The following is a 16,248-nucleotide window of genomic DNA, read 5'->3' as shown; positions in this document are numbered from 1 at the left end:
ATACATTCCAGGGCCTTCCAGCCCACTTTGAACAGGAAGTTTTTTCCAAACTCCCTACTGCATTCTCAGACCTTTCTTTTATATCAGTGGAAAAGGAGAACAGCTGCCCATTCTTTGGTGCAATAAATCACCTTTCCTGTACTTGAAGACTTATTGAGTTGCCCCAGCTGTATCTTCCCCTGATTAAATAATGTAAATGCTTTTATCTTGTCATTGTTTTTATGTTACTGATATGATTGGGTCAGCATCAATCCTTTTCCTTAGAAATTTCGTAAAAATACTTTTAAATTAGTTTTTTTAAAAAAGCCATATCCAATTTCAAAAGTTACAGCTTCTGCCATTTTGAGTTTTCTGTATTCCCATGAAGTTCAATTTCCCCAGATCAAATTTTGCACATCTAAATTTTGTCAAGAAGATTTAATTTTGCCATCAATTTTTTAGCCAAGAACAAATTCCGCCATGAGCTATTTTTGTCATTCTCAGTTCTGTTTTTTTGCCATCAATTCTACTAGTAGTAGCCATTATAAATTTGATAAAAGCAAGATAGCTTGTGTTTATTTCTCAGCTAACCCATGAGATAATGTTTGAGAGACAGAAATAAAAGCAAAAAGCAAGCTATAAAAAAGAGGGAGACAGAGACAAGAGGAGAGATGTTCAAGGAGTCAGAAACAAAGATCCACAGGTAGTGAAACCAAGAGAGAAGCTACAGGACTTTTATTGCATTATCAGCTCGGCTCCCAAATGAGCATTGATGTCAAAATGGTTTTTGTCCAGAGTGGTGGAATCTATATACACAGCTTTGTTACCATTTTTCAGCTCCTGTCCAGTCTCCCAAAATTGTATTTTAAATTATTATAAGAACCAAACATGAATATCATACTCTCCTAATGGCTTGAGCAGTGCTCTGTGAAAAGGAAATGTTTAGCCGTGGTTTGTTCAGTCATCCATTTCTTCACTCATTCATTCACTAAAGAAACATGAGCTGTTCAGCCCATGATGTATCAGCAGTGGCGCTAAATACTAAAGACACAGATGTTGGCAAGGCGACCCAGCCTCCACCTGGGATCTCATAAGCAAGATGCCCATATACAGTGTGACAAACAAATCCATAAGGTGCATGCCACCTGTGATGAATGCTTTGAAGGGACAGAGTGGCAAGGCAGAGTTAATGGGAGGGAAAGCCTCTGAGAGGAAGTGAAACTGGAGTTGAAACCTGAAGGGTAAGACACACAGAGTTCAGAATGAGCGCCACAGACAGGTGCAGCAGAGAGAGCAAGCATCCTGCAGCAGAGAGGGGCACAAAGTCTTGAGCAACAGGAAGGAGGTGGACATACTTGGAGATTAGCAAGCAAGTAACATATTCCAAAATAAGATCTCGTCCTCTGACAAGTGTAAACTGGCAAACAACCAAAACGTTTATTATTATTATTATTATTATTATTGCCACATTCAAGGCATATGGAATTTCCCAGGCCAGGGACTGAATCCAAGCCACAGCTGCAACCTACGCCATAGCTGTAACCTACGCCATAGCTGTGGCAGCATCAGGTACTTTAACCCACTGTGCCCAGGCCAGGGATCAAACCTGCACTTCCGTGGCAACCAGAGCCACTGCGTCAGATTCTTAACCCAATGCACCACAGTGGGAACTCCCAAAATATTTATTTTAAATGAAATTAAAATCTAAATGTTTGAGGTAGATTATTAGAGTACTGAAGTCAGAAACATTAATTCCACTACTTAGTTTTTCACCAAACTGGTTTTCAATTCACCTGAAGTACTCAAAAACAATATATACATATATGTCATAATATTTCATATTAACAAATCTAAGATTACATTTTTTAATCTGCTTGAGGAATAATTGGAGGTCTGCTCTTGCTCGGAGTTCCTGAAATGTAATTTTCCCTATTGGTTTAACCCAGTATGCAAAGCCCTGAGGAATATTTCAGCAACAAAGGCCTTCCTCCATCAAACACAGGAAGAAAACTAACTTCATTTCCTCCTGTTCCTTCCTGCCACAAATCTACCTTCATATCAGAAGATAAACTGACCCCCAAACACAGGTGTAATTCAATATTCTATTTCAAATGCCATCTGATTTGGAACCCAAGTAATTAACAGCTCACTAGGGACCCTATTGAAATAAAACCAACTTTGATCCTATTCCCAAACCCCTTGCCAAATGGATGGGCAGCTCAAACCCCTCTGCTTTTGCATTAATTGAAATGAATAACTATATCAGAAGAATGCTGTATGCAGGAAAGCGGGCTACAAGGAGGACATGTTTTTCAGCTTGATGATTAGAGGATCTAATTGGAGTACTGGGATGGGATAAGTATTGCCATGCACAATTATTCTCCATCCTGAACGAAGCCAGCATCTTGGCTCTCTGACATCTTGGAGGACAGAGGCCTATGGGATGGCATGCAGCTTAACTTCAAGGAACAAAACGCTAGTTCTCTTATTATACCCCAGAGAAAGCCCATATTTTATTTCTAACATTTTAATATACACATAATGGCCTAGTGGGCGACTATATACAAACCAAGCGTATGCAATAGGATAGTTTTCAGTAATTTGTTCTCTTGTTCCAATGCTTTGATTATCGATAGTGGTTTACATAATGTAATGCAAACAACAGAACAGCCTTTTTTACTGAAGTCGCTTGGAGGAGACGGATGGATCATTTTCTAATAGATAAACCTGGAGACACAATTACTGGTCATGAGGACCTATAACATAATAGTGGCCACTTGCTGAACTCCTACCAGGAACTGTGCTATGAACACCAGGCTGTTTTCCTCCCAGCTCTTCTCTCACCACTGTTTTAAGAGACCCACCCCCAGGGCCAGCACTAGGATGAGAGTCAGGAACCTAGTTTTCAGTTCAAGTGCTGCCGCATTCTAGTCTGTGACCTTGCATAAGTCACAGTGCTCTCTCTGAGCCTTCCTTTCTGCTGCTACAAATGAAGACTATAAAATTTACTTCAAAAAACCCTTGTGAGGGTGAATTACGATTTTTTTATTAAAGTATAGTTGATGTACATGTTGTGCCAATTTCTGCTGGACAGCAAAGTGACCCAGCCCTACACATATACACACTCCCTTTCTTATATCATCTTCCATCATGGTCTATCCCAAGAGGCTGGATATAGTTTCCTGTGCAATACAGTAGGACCTCATTGCACAAATTTTTTAAACAGTAAAGTCCTACATGAGTATAGTATATAATTATTATTGATTGCTGTTTATTAAATACCTACACATTACCAAGCAGTGAGACAGCTCCTTTACAAACATTTTTCTCCAATCCCCGCACAACCTGAAGAGTAAGTAGTATCCCCACGTTCCAAAGAAAGAAATGGATGTGTAACGAGAAGAACTATCTTTCCTGAGATTTGATGGGAATAAAAATCCCTGTCCGTGATGGCAACATATTCTGAGAGGATACCAGCAAAAGAAAATTTTGGTTAGAAAGACCTATTGTCTTCCACATTTTTTTAAAGCTCCTGGAAATAATCTACAGATGTAACATATATGCGTGACCACAGTGGATATATACAAAGTAAATACACATCTGTAGCAAATACACTAAGCTGCCACTCACACATAAACAAAGTAAAACTGGTGCAGAGGGAGTGAAAAGCCAATAAGTAACATCTTGCTGGACCCGCATACCTCGTTTTATGGTGCTTCACCCATAGTCTGTTTTTTACAAATTGAAAGTTGCAGCAACTCTGCTCTTGATGAGTCCATCATTTTTCCAGCACATTTGCTCACTTTACATCACTGTGTTGCATTTGGTAATCCTCACACTATTTCAAATTTATTCACTATTATATTTGTTAGTGTGATCTGTGATCAGTGATTTTTGATGTGACTATTGCAAAAAAAATTACAACTCACTGAAAACTCAGCTGATGGTTAGCTTTTTTTTCAGCAATCAAGTCTTTTAATTAAGGTATGTACATGGATTTTTTGTACATTAAAAAGTATTGCACACCTAATAGGCTGTAGAGTCAAATATAAACATAATTTTACATGCACTAGGAAACCAAAAAATTCATGTAACCCGCTTTATTATGATATTCACTGTATTGCAATGATCTGGTACCAAACCTGAAACATCTCCAAATATGCCTGTATTCCTTAAAGCCTATAGAGCCCAATTAAGTAAAATCAGCATGAATGGGGGGTGGAGACAGTGAACCACTGGGAATGTAAATTTCCCTAAGGTGTCAAAAGGACATTTCCTGGATGAGATACGGTATCTTCCCATCTGTTGGGGACATTCATTACTTTCCAAATGGCTTTAGTTCTTGCTAGGGTACGGAAAGCACAATTGAATTGGGTGATAACTTTCGCCCAATTGTTTCCATGTCCCCCATAGAGTTTAAACAACTTGTTACACTTTCTCCTTCAGAATTCTTAAGGTCTAAGTGAGGTTATATCAAGAAAGAAAATGGAGAGTTCCCGTCGTGGCGCAGTGGTTAACGAATCCGACTAGGAACCATGAGGTTGCGGGTTTGATCCCTGCCCTTGCTCAGTGGGTTAACGATCCAGCATTGCCGTGAGCTGTGGTGTAGGTTGCAGATGCGGCTTGGATCCCACGCTGCTGTGGCTCTGGCGTAGGCTGGCAGCTACAGCTCCGATTCGACCCCTAGCCTGGGAACCTCCATATGCCTCGGGAGCGGCCCAAGAAATGGCAAAAAGACAAAAAAAAAAAAGAAAAGAAAGAAAGAAAATGGGAGGTGCAAATAAATTGTATCATACAATTTATGATACAGAAGATGTACCTGTGGTATCTAGACTCTAGATGCAATTCCATGAATTACTGGCCATCTGTCTTTGTCAAGAATGGATTAGCCCGGAGTTCCTGTCTTGGCTAAGTGGTTAACGAAACCAACTAGTGTCCATGAGGACTCGGGTTCGATCCCTCGCCTCACTCAGTCAGTTAAGGATCAAGCGTTGATGTGAGCTGTGGTGTAGGTCGCAGATGCGGCTCAGATCCCTGTTGCTGTGGCTACAGTGTAGGCCAGCGGCGACAACTCTAACTTGACCCATAACCTGGGAAGTTCCATATGCCACCAGCGTGGTGCTAAAGAGACAAAAAAAAAAAAAAAAAATGATTAGCCTGTGTTGGGAAAACAAATGAACCCTACAGTCCCAATGGCTGAATACAGTGAGAGTTTGTTTCCTACTTATGCAAAGCTCTCTTCTCGTTAGAGAAGCTCTCTAGAGCAGCTGTCCTGTTTTCTCCTTGTGGCTCTGCCATCTCAACATGAAGCCGCCATAGTCAACGAAGCAAAGAAAAAAAGTCAAGACCTTTCATTGCCTCCCCCTAGAAGGGTCCCATGTCACTCTTGTTCATTTCATTGGCAAGACCTAGTCACATGGCCCTGCCTACCTGCAAACCGCAGAAAAGTCTCATGGTGAGTTACCCAAGGAGGAAGAGGAGCCAGAAGGAGCACTGCCCATAACATCTATATTCAAAGGCATTGTTTTGGGTGCTGGGATTAAAGGATAAATTAGACCCAGCTCCTGCCTATGAAAGGCTCACATCTCTATAGAGGAGACAGGAATGACAGCGTTTGCCACAGAGCAAAGTACAGTGTGATTTGTATTCTAATCTAGCAATAAATATGAGGCTTTAGGAGTGCAGATAAAGGAACAATTAATTACAACAGAGGATGTAAGAGAAGATTTAATAGAACAAGTAGCATTTGAATGGAAATGAAACTAATTTTTACATGCCACTCAACAAAAGCATAATAGGGTGATATCTGAAAGAACAAAGGCAGCATGAGGTGCTCTAGAGCTCCCCAAACTCTTTCCCGGAATGATACCCAGCAGCAGGGGGATCAAGGCACTGGAAGAAAATCCAGAAGCCGCGTGCCTCTATCTCACTCTTGCAGTGAATTCATGTTCATAGCACAAATGTATGTATCCAACATAGCTCTTTGTTTTAACACAAATAATACCCTTTCGTCCATAATCTCCAAGTAAAAATAGCACCAAGTTATCACCATATTGCCACGATTTACCCTTAGCATAACCTGGTGTGCTTCCTGCAGGCTCGCAGATTCCTGTGTACAAAGCAATGAATTGGAGATAACCTAGAAACAAGAGGCTGGCATTATTGCCCTGACTTTGCTGGAAATGAGCTGCATAGCTTTTAGAGGAATCTCTTTCCTTCTATGCACCTCAGTTTGTCCACCTGTAAAATAAAATGTTGAGGTATATATCTTTGTCAAAGTCTCTTTCTGTAATATACGTCTCTGTAATAATAGACTGAAAATTTATGCAGCAGATGATAAAAGCCCATCAACTGTTGAGTGGATGCTGTGAACTCATTCCCTAGACCTCTATGCACCATCCTTACAGAAAGAGAGGATAAGAGTTGCAAACTATGTTTCCAGACTCTCCTGCGGTGAGGGTTCTACAAGAAGCCTAGAGGCATTCCCATAAGGTCTCGAAGGCAGGAGGGAGGTGGTGACCACCCCCCTGCTCCTTTTGGCTGTTTTCCTCCTTGCAAGCATGGCCCAAGATATTGAGACTTTCCTAAAACAGAGTTCCACCTTCTAGCTTCCTGGGCATCATCAGGATGCAGTTACAAAGTGGCAGCAGGGATGGCAGCTTCTTGATCCCAGTTTCCCAATTCCAGGATCAGGTTGAGGATGTTCTCTCAAATACCAACAGAGCTGAGGCCTCCCTCCTGGTTCAGTTCCCTATTTTTCTGGGAGTCATCCCTGAGAATCCAACCTAGTAGTGTCTGCTCAGGGAACTTTGTAAGCACCTTCATCCTTCTATTAAATACCTTCCTGTTTAAAAGACCTGCAGTGGTCTCCATTTAATCTACTTATTAAGCCATCTCACTCCTACTGACCTTTCTTGGCCTTGAATTTCCCAGTCCAAGGAAGACAGTAAACTTGAAATGGAATTGACTCTTGGGATGTATCTAGGACACCTCAGGAGCCAGCTTCAGGTTTCAGCAATCTGCTCGTATTTTATCAGTGGTTATTAAGAATTGAGAAGAAGGAAGTGAGGAGAAGGAGTCCCCAAGACATAGTTCCAGACAAACCACCCACTCAAAATGAAAGGGAACAGTATACACCTAAGCAGGCAGATACTGTACACAGTGGAGCAAGTCCCAGATGTCCCATCGCAGTTTTTAGTCTGTTCATGGATAGTTAATGGGAATTGTTAGGAAGTATCTTTCTCATGTTCTGGAACTTCAGCTGCATAGTAACACATCCTGGAATAAGAAAACCCACAAAGAAGCAGGAGGACTTTTCGTTTCTGGGAACAATGGCTAATTTTATTTTATTTTTTTCCTCAAGAAAAAAGCTAATGCGGGGGGGGGGGGAAGCGGGATAGACTAGGAGATTGAGGTTGGTAGATGCAAACTATTACACTTAGAATGGATAAGCATGAGGTCCCACTGTACACAAGGAACTGCTCAGGGTACTATATACAGTGTCTTGGGATAGAACATGATGGAAGACAGGATGAGGGAAAGAATGTACATATACGTATGACTGGGTCACTAACTGTATAGAGGAAATTGACACAACACTGTAAATCAACTGTACTTCAGTAAAAATAAAATTTTTAAAAAGAAAATACATTAAAAATATATAAAAGCAGAGAAAAGGAACCCAAAAAAAGGAGTACAAGATATTTAGCATTAGTTACCTCTTGGGAAGGAAGAGAACCTGGGAAGAAATGTGTCTAAGTATTCTATATCCTTTGAATATTTTATACTCAATTTCTGTAGTACTTGTATAATGAAAGGACAGAGAATCTGGTCCTGATACTAAGACATAACTTTTTAAATATACCAGAGTCATTAAAGGATATGTAAGTTTAAAAAAAGATAATAAAGCTAAGACTAAAGGGAATGGCAGAAGTGCTAGCAAATGGCCAGTTATCTCCAAGAACTAGCATTTGCCAAGGAGGGAGCAATACAGACTTCATAACTACGATGGAAGCACTCAGGTAGAATACTGGTAAAGGGCCCAGTTGTGGTCCTGAGACCACAGGAGATGCCATGGGTCCAAACTCTATAGTCCGTAAAGACAGAACTGCCAGCCAGTGTCTATGGACCAGTGTCCTCAGTGAGACTGAGATGGCTGGTAGCAAGTATCCATTCCCCTGCAGAGCCCGACAGGAGAAAGGGAAGGAGAACACATCAGGAAGAGGCAGCAGGAGACTAAGACAGACCCCAGTCCCCATGCTAGTGACAGTGAGTGATCTGGGGTGCTATCCAAAAGAGTGCACGTCTAGTCTCCAGATATAATGTTATGATGGTTTCCCTAAAGTAACTTCTTTCTCTGTCTCTGATTTCCCAGGATGTTTTAAATGAGATTGATGGAGTTCATTCTTCCTCACCCAACTAAAATCACAGTTCTGCCTCTGAAACAAAGCATACTGGCCAGGCCAGGCTGAGAAGGCATCATGGCTCTTTGTCTGATTGGCAGTCACACTGTTGCTGCCTGTGGTCCTTGAACAGTTTCAGAAACTTTGTGCATGTTGGAGATCCTGCAGACGAAGGCTCAAAAGGCCTCCTTCCACCTATTCCTATAAGTTTGAAGACCGTGGGGGCTCAAGTTCCTCCAGGCTTAATTTCTAGCCTTTCATTAGGCTCCTTTCCAGCTTTCCCATTTCTTCATAGAACATCCTTCCAGATTCCTAGTGACTGTTTCTTGACGGAACATCCCTTCAGATTCCTATATGACTTTCAGAAACCTTCCCATTCACACAGGCACAAAACCAGCCGCTTAGTTCTGCGGTCCCTCCAGGCTGTCTAGAGCTCCCCTTGAAGCCACCTTCCTATGGACATCACCAATGACTTCAACACCTGCCTTGCAGTTCGACCTTAAGTCTTTGGGTTCATGTAGAAGTTGGCTCAACTCATTTTCCTAATCCCTTAGAAACTTCTTGTTCACAGTGTGTCCTCTCAGAAAACACTAAGTGGTTCAAAATGGGCAACCCATTTGAGACCCATCCTGAAACCATGACGGTGCAGAGATGGGGTACAAGGTAAGCATCCCAGGTGCCAAGTCTCAGGTACTTGAGCATCACTGTGGAGCAGGCAATGGGAATGCTTGGCAGAGAGTCAGGAGAACTGTGCAAAGTCTGGGCTTGGGCAGGTCATTTATCCCTTTGCAGGTAGGCAGGGCCATGTGACTAGGTCTTGCCAATGAAATAAACAAGAGTGACATGGGTCCCTTCTAGGCTGAGGCAATGAAAGGTCTTGACTTTTCTTCTCTGCTTTGTTGACCATGGCAGCTTCATGTTGAGATGGCAGAGCCACAAGGAGAAAACAGGACAGCTGCTCTAGAGAGCTTCTCTAACGAGAAGAGAGCTTTGCATAAGCAGGAAATAAACTTTCTCTGTATTCAGGCACTGAGACGTTAGGGTTTGTTTTCCCAACACAGGTTAATCATTCTTGACTAAGACAGATGACCAGTAATTCATGGGATTACATGAAGAGTCTAGATATCTACAGATGCATCTTCTAGTATGACACATTTCCACTGTGCTTTACAGCAAGAAGATCCTCATGAGAAAAATTGGCAATTTCCTTCTACTTTAGATTTCTGCTGGGCTCCAACCTATAATCTGGAGCTCTGGTTGTTCTTGCTCACAAAAAATGTCCCAAAGGGACTCATCCCGGACAGACGCAACTCAACATGAAAAACATGAAACCCTGCCCCTCAGGGCCTCCTCATCTTCATCATTACAAAGGGAGGGTTCTCCCTGAGCAAAAGCTTCCTGATGGGTGCCAGGTAGGTATGGGGGGGAAGTTTACATGTTCCCACCTGAGACCTGGGCTTCCCTTGGGAACTTAAGAAGGAGATGGATACTTTGGGAGGAAATAGGCTACACCCATTGGGACATCAAATTCCCAACAATCCCAGACCCAAAAAAAGTTTTGCACTTTATTAGGGGTGAAACACAGATTCCCTGGGGTCCTTCTCCTGTGGAGCCCCATTTCCTCAGTTAGGCTCCTGTACTCATCCTAGTCCCTCGGCTACCGCCCTAATTCCCCTTCACCTTTTCCCCTTTTCTTCTTTCTCCCTCTCCTTCTCCTGAATTTTTCTCAATGTCTTCTTCCTGTTTCTCCTTCCTCCCTCCTTCCATTTTCTCCTCCAAGAAGCTGATAAGCTTGCATTTTGAGTCTAGGTGACATTAATCAGAATTCAGTGCTTAGAAAACACAATCACTTGCAACAGGAGCATTTGCCTTTCATGGAATTCTCTTGTTTATTGCTCCTTAACCAGATTCAGCTACTGGGCTGCGCATTCGTTTTGCTGTTTTCCTTCCTTGGAGAAGCACCTAAAGGATCGCATGATGCCATGCACATTTAATTATTTGTTGTTGCCTACCTTGTATTCTCCTGCTTATCTCTGCCAAACAATTCCACCGAATTCTCAGGAACTGGCTAGTTAAAATTCTTCTGTATTAATAAACATGCAGACCTTCCTATGTTGATAGAGTCATCCTTTACACATGTGAAAAAACCAATGAACTCAATTTTTTAATGCCTTTTGACCTCCCCTTATAACCTGTTCTCAGACATGATCTCTTAGCTTTTGGCTTATCTGGAAAGGGAGGTGATTAAAAAGGATTATTATTTTTGTTTCTGGAATTCTTCTGGCATGAAGAATTTTTTGGAAGTTAACTGTTCTGGGGCTGTCTTTTAAAATCATCCATGACAAAAGCAGAGAATCCTAGGGAATAGAAAGACTGGAGCTCAACTTCTCTCCTAAAAACAACAAAATTCACAACTAAAGGCTGAGCAATCTCCACCCAAATGGACCGGAAACCTTAAAAAAGATACCCTACTCTAGAAGAAAAAGAGAGGCCACATCAAGAGGTAGGAGGGGTGATTTTGTGATATAAACAACCCCATACCTCAGGGGTGGGAAGCTCCACAGACTGAAAACTAACTGGTTCACAGAGACTCATCTACAGGAGTGAGAGTTCTGAGCCCCACATCAAACCCTCACGTGTGGGGATCTGGCACTGGGAGAAAGAGCCCCTGGAGCATCTGGCTTTGAAGGCCAGCGGGGCTTGTGCGCAGGAGCTCCACAGGACTGGGGGAAACGGAGACCCCATTCTTAAAAGGCACACGCGGACTTTCACGGACACTGGGTCCCAGGGCAAAGCAAAGTCTCCAAGGGAATCTGGGTCAAACCTGACTCAGTTCTTGGTGGACATCCTGGGAAAACAGGGGTGAAAGTGGCTTGTTGTGAGGGAAGGACAGTGAAAGCAAAACTCTGGGGAATATTCAGCAGCAGTGCCTTTCTCTGGAGGGGGCCATTTTGGGAAAATCTGGCCCCATCAGTCAGTCAGCCTGAGAAACCCCAGGGCAAACAACAACCCAGGTGGAATCACAGCCCCGCCCCTCAGTAAACAGGCTGCCTAAAGACCCCTCAGGCACACAGCTGCCTCTAATCCCATCCAGAGACTAAGCCCCACCCACCAGAGGGATTAGAATCAGCTCCACCCACCAGTGGGCAGGCATCAGCCCCTCCTATCAGGAAGCCTACAGCAAGCCCCCCATACCAACTCAGCCACAGGGGGGCAGACACCAGAAGTAAGAGAGGCTACAATTCTATTATCTATAAAAAGGTCACCACACCAAAAACCTATAAAAATGAAAAGACAAAGAACTATAACTGAGATGAGGGAGAAAGGAAAAACCCCAGAAAAATAGCTAAGCCATGAGGAGATTCTCAGCCTCCAGGAAAAAGACTTTAAATTGTTGATGCTGAAGATGATGCAAGACATTGGAAAGAAACTGGAGGCAAAGATGGATATCTTACAGGCAACACTGACCAAAGAGATACAAGATATAAAACTTAAACAAGAAGAGATGCAAAATACAATAACTGAAATAAAAAACTCATTAGAAGCAGCTAACAGCAGAATACAGGAGGCAGAAGAACGAATACGCGAAGTGGAGGACAGATTAGTGGAAATTATGGATGCAGAACAGAAAAGAGAAAAAAGATTGAAAACAACTGAAGAGAGTCTCAGGGAACTGTGGGACAACATTAAACGCACCAACATCCATATTATAGGGGTGCCAGAAGGAGAAGAGAGAGAGAAGGGACAGAAAAAATATTCCAAGAGACAATAGCCAAAAACTTCCCTCACATGGGAAAGGAACCACTCACTCAAATCCAGGAAGCACAACGAGTACCACATAAAATAAAGAAAAAAGCAGAGAATCCCACTGTTATCACCTTGGTCATTTCATCATTTGATACCTGAGCAGTTTCATGATAGGTCAGCAGCACGTCTGTCACATGAAGTTTTGAGACTGAACATTACAATGCTTTCCTTGTCTCATCATCCCTGGGGGTTTGGACATGACTAGTTATAACACTCTTGACAGGCAACATCATCTGACCTAATGACCAAGGACAATGGCAATTTTCACAGTCCAGGAAAAGTCAACCTCCAGGGTATGCAAATTCTGAGATGATTATAATGACTCTAATTCAGGAACTTCAATACCCCAGTCCTTTGTTGTGTGTGCACGAGTGCACAAAGGTCCACACACCAAGAAAACTGATATCCTAATTTCTCGCGAGAGAAAACTTAGCACTGGCCACTCTAACCAATAGAACTGCAAGGATCTACATGTCAACACTGAGTTTTCTGAAATTATGATGCAATAATTCAGAATACACAAAACTAGTGCATACATATTGACAAATTTGAAGTGATTACTCCTCACCATGAAGGGGCGTGTTAGCTCAATCTATAGTTGTCACCTGTCCCACTGATATAGACATAGTTTTGCATTTTAAAACTATGCAAAGATTTTGAATGCAGCATTTTCTAACTCTTCAAACTGCTGTTTCCTAGTAAAATGTATTTTCCCAAACAAACAAATTCCACTAAGCAGAGTTGATTTTGATTTTGTGTTGCACTCCCAGAAGGTGCTATTTCTTAAGGTACAGCATCTTACTAAAGAGAAGGCCTTTGTCTTGGAGCCACTCACTTCCATCCACAGACTTTCAGATTTAACTCATCTTTATTTCAACTCACACAATAACTCCATGAAGCAGGCACTGCCATCTCCTTTATTACAAAAAGGCTTAATCCGTGAGTTGGAAAATGGAAGGAACATGCCCAGGGCCTCAGAGTTAATTAGAGCAAAGCTGATGCTCCATCCCAGTCTCTCTGACTTGGGGTCCAACTCTCCTTCCCTCCTCACCAATCCCCTCCCGAGCAAACGTTATGATGAAACTGTACCTCTGGTGACAACGGTGATAAGTGGGAGACCTCAAGCTTCAAATCACCTTGAAGGGCTCTCTCCTCTGCAATCCTTCTCACCAGCTATCAAAAATGGCCACAGAACCAGGAAATGAACCACCACACAACACAGCAGGACCTTGAACCATCTGAAAGATGATTATAGAGTTTTTAGAGATGAGCAGAAGAGACTCCATCCTCCTCCTCACCTCCTAGCCATGATTCACATTTCCAAGGCCACATTGCAAGGTCAGACCTGGAGTCTTCTGTAGAGAAGGCAGCTAATCTTCCCAAAGCAGAGTCATAAAATCTGTAGAAGGCAGAGATCAGGGCCAAAATCAAAGATTTCCATCACTAACTTATCAAAGAATCATGGGCTGACTAGCTCCTCACATTCCTGGAGAGTTAGGGGAAATATATTTTCCCCTGCTTTTCAGCCGCTGTCTCAAAAGGAATCATCTCCATGGCTTGATCATAATGATCACTCATGCATACATCTCTCAAAATAGGGGACACAGAAATAAGGGACATGAGCCAGAAAACAAAAAAAGCAACTGTTGGCAGCTGTACATGGAAAAGAAAAAGAAATAAAAAACAGAATTGAGAGAAAGAAAAGCCATGTCCTAAAAGATCTCGGGGGATGACAGAAGAATATCAAGGCATCAGCTGAGATGACAAGTCACTTGTATCTAAGGTTGAGATGTAAATACAACTTCCTGCCAACTTCTCCTCACTGTCTGCTTCAGAGCTGCCTGGAATTCTCCACAGGGTCATTCTATGTTCTCCTGAGCCCTGGCTCTCCTAAGCATCTGAGACGTTATAGCAAACAAGGCAGCGATTGGTGCTTAATATTGGATGTTACCTATTCGTCTGAATCTATCTGGTGGCAACTGACAGAAAACTAACTTGAAGCCAGATGAAATGTGATGGGCACACATAACAAGGAGAGTCCAGAGGAGGAGCTGGCTTCAAGGAATAATGGAATATGAGCACTTAGACATTTTCATTAGCTCACTCTCATGTTTGACTCTGTTTCTGTCTCTCTTTCTGTGTTCTCTGTCTGGCTCTTCTCTGTCTCTCTCTCCCCCATCCCACCTCTTCTCGTCATGTGTTGCCCTAAATCTCTGCTTACGGTACATCCTCTCCACAAGTGAGGATAGGCTGAGAGAATGCTCAGGTAGAAAATGCCGGGCTTACTCCATCTCACCTGAGATGCAACCTGAGAGGGAATAGAGTGTGTCCATGCAGAAATTTCCGTGGAAAAATTGTTATTGACTTGGTTTGCATCTCAAACTCATCCCTGGGCCAAGCCCCATAACCCGGGGGGCGGGGTAGTACAAGTAATCAGATCTAGGTCACCTGACTACCTCTACGCCCCAGGGGTGAGGCCACTGGTCTCCCCAGCCAGAGTCAGACAAAATGGTGTAAAGGGAACTCCCTCTGCCCTCCCTCTAAAAGAGGAAACTAACGATACCAGAATTAGGGTTGGATGAAGGAATTCCGAGGAAAACAATAAGGGTCCTCCACAAGACTCAGTTAAAACATGGGTCATCCAGATTTTCCAATTCACACTTGCCAGTGGAAGAATCAAGGATCGAAAAACTCATACGGCTTGAGCCTGCACCACATTCCAAATGATCCAATTTTTTTTTTCACTGCCCAAGTAGGACATTCCAAGATATCGTCCAGCTAGGTTTCCATTGAGAACTAAGAGTCATTTATCAAATTCTAATAAATCTATGTAAATCAGATTATTCTTTAGTCTACCAATCCATGTAAATATCATATGTGGATGTATTAGGGAAAGCTAAATGCTGAATCTACTATTTATTTATTTATTTATTTATTTATTTAAGGCCACACCTGCAGCATATGGAAGTTCCCAGGCTAGGAGCTGAATCAGAGCTGCAGCTGAGGCCGACGCCACAGCCACAGCAACGCTGGATCCGAGCCCCATCTGTGACCTACACTGCAGCTCCGGGCAGCGCTGGATCCTTAACCCACTGAGCAGGGCCAGGTTTCAAACCTGCATCTTCTCAGACACTCTGTGGGGTTCTTAACACACTCAACCACAATGGGAACTCCTAAATCTACCAGTTATGATATGTCTTTCTGTTTAGAAAATGTAGGTGAGCACTTACAATCAAGGAAGTGTTATCATTCCTTAATGCAGTACAAGCAAAGCGAGCCAGAAGTAAAGCCAGGGACTTAGAGAGACAGAGAGCAAGGGAAAAGCGGTTGCTTCCCCGATCACATTTTTCCCAAGCTGCTCTTTGAAACAATTTTAAAGGTAATGAATGCATTGTAAGACCATAAGAAAAAAATTAAGTCAAAGAGTTAAAGCAAGACTCTAAGTCACAGAAAGAAGGGAATCCAAGCATGCCGACTTAGTACACTGGTTCTCCAGGGAACTCACAGCTCAGGCCTCCTGTCCCAGGCCTGGCCCCAAACCTCGCCCCCTGTCTTTCTAAGAAGACATTTATTTCCTCTGAACCGAGCCTAATTTGGTGCCAGAAAAGTGAAATGGAGCATTAAGCCCGTTATCTGGATATGGGAGGGAGAACACATAAAGAAAATCAAGGAAAAGTTCTATTCATGTGAATTAATTGAGATGAGCATTTATTTTTTGTTTAAATTGACCTTGTAATTGTTCCTGCTTTTTTTCCCCCATGAGGGATGTAGAAACATAGCCTCCAGGGCTGGTCCACTTACAGCAGGAAAGAACTCAGTGCGGCTCAGACGCCCTGTATCATTCACCCATGCAGGTCATACAATTGATTCTCTCACAGACACGGCCATATGGATTGATTTAGCAGCATTTCACTGGCTGCCTAGAGACACGGCTTGAGTCATCCTGCATAAATGACTTAACTCTCCATCACAAAAAGGAAAAAAAAGTTTTCTTGCACAGCAGTAGCAATTAATGTTCAACATGTTTATGGAGTTTAATAATATACAGCCCAGCACCAAT

General features: G+C 42.6%; 1 long non-coding RNA gene across 5 annotated transcripts in view; it reads right to left on the bottom strand.

Annotated features, from left to right (window-relative positions):
- Nucleotides 1–16,248, bottom strand: part of LOC110256949 (uncharacterized) — an 879,371-nt gene that overhangs the window by 490,036 nt on the left and 373,087 nt on the right. The window contains exons 5-6 of one of the 5 annotated variants that reach the window (XR_014830185.1): nucleotides 13,278–13,426; nucleotides 10,394–10,490 (exon numbers count right to left, since the gene is read on the bottom strand). The exons of 3 other annotated variants lie outside the window; for them this stretch is intronic. This is a non-coding gene — a long non-coding RNA (uncharacterized LOC110256949). The remainder of the gene's footprint in view (nucleotides 1–10,393; nucleotides 10,491–13,277; nucleotides 13,427–16,248) is intronic. One more of the 5 variants, XR_014830186.1, reaches the window with a different exon arrangement.

This window comes from Sus scrofa, chromosome 15 (genome assembly GCF_054392235.1).
Source record: "Sus scrofa isolate SSC_HxYL_T2T_F1_AM1 chromosome 15, Sscrofa_HxYL_maternal_Yorkshire_Landrace_v2.0, whole genome shotgun sequence".
Lineage (NCBI taxonomy): Eukaryota > Metazoa > Chordata > Mammalia > Artiodactyla > Suidae > Sus > Sus scrofa.
The sequence above is the reverse complement of the archived record's forward strand: the minus strand, read 5'-3'. Positions and strand labels throughout refer to the sequence as shown.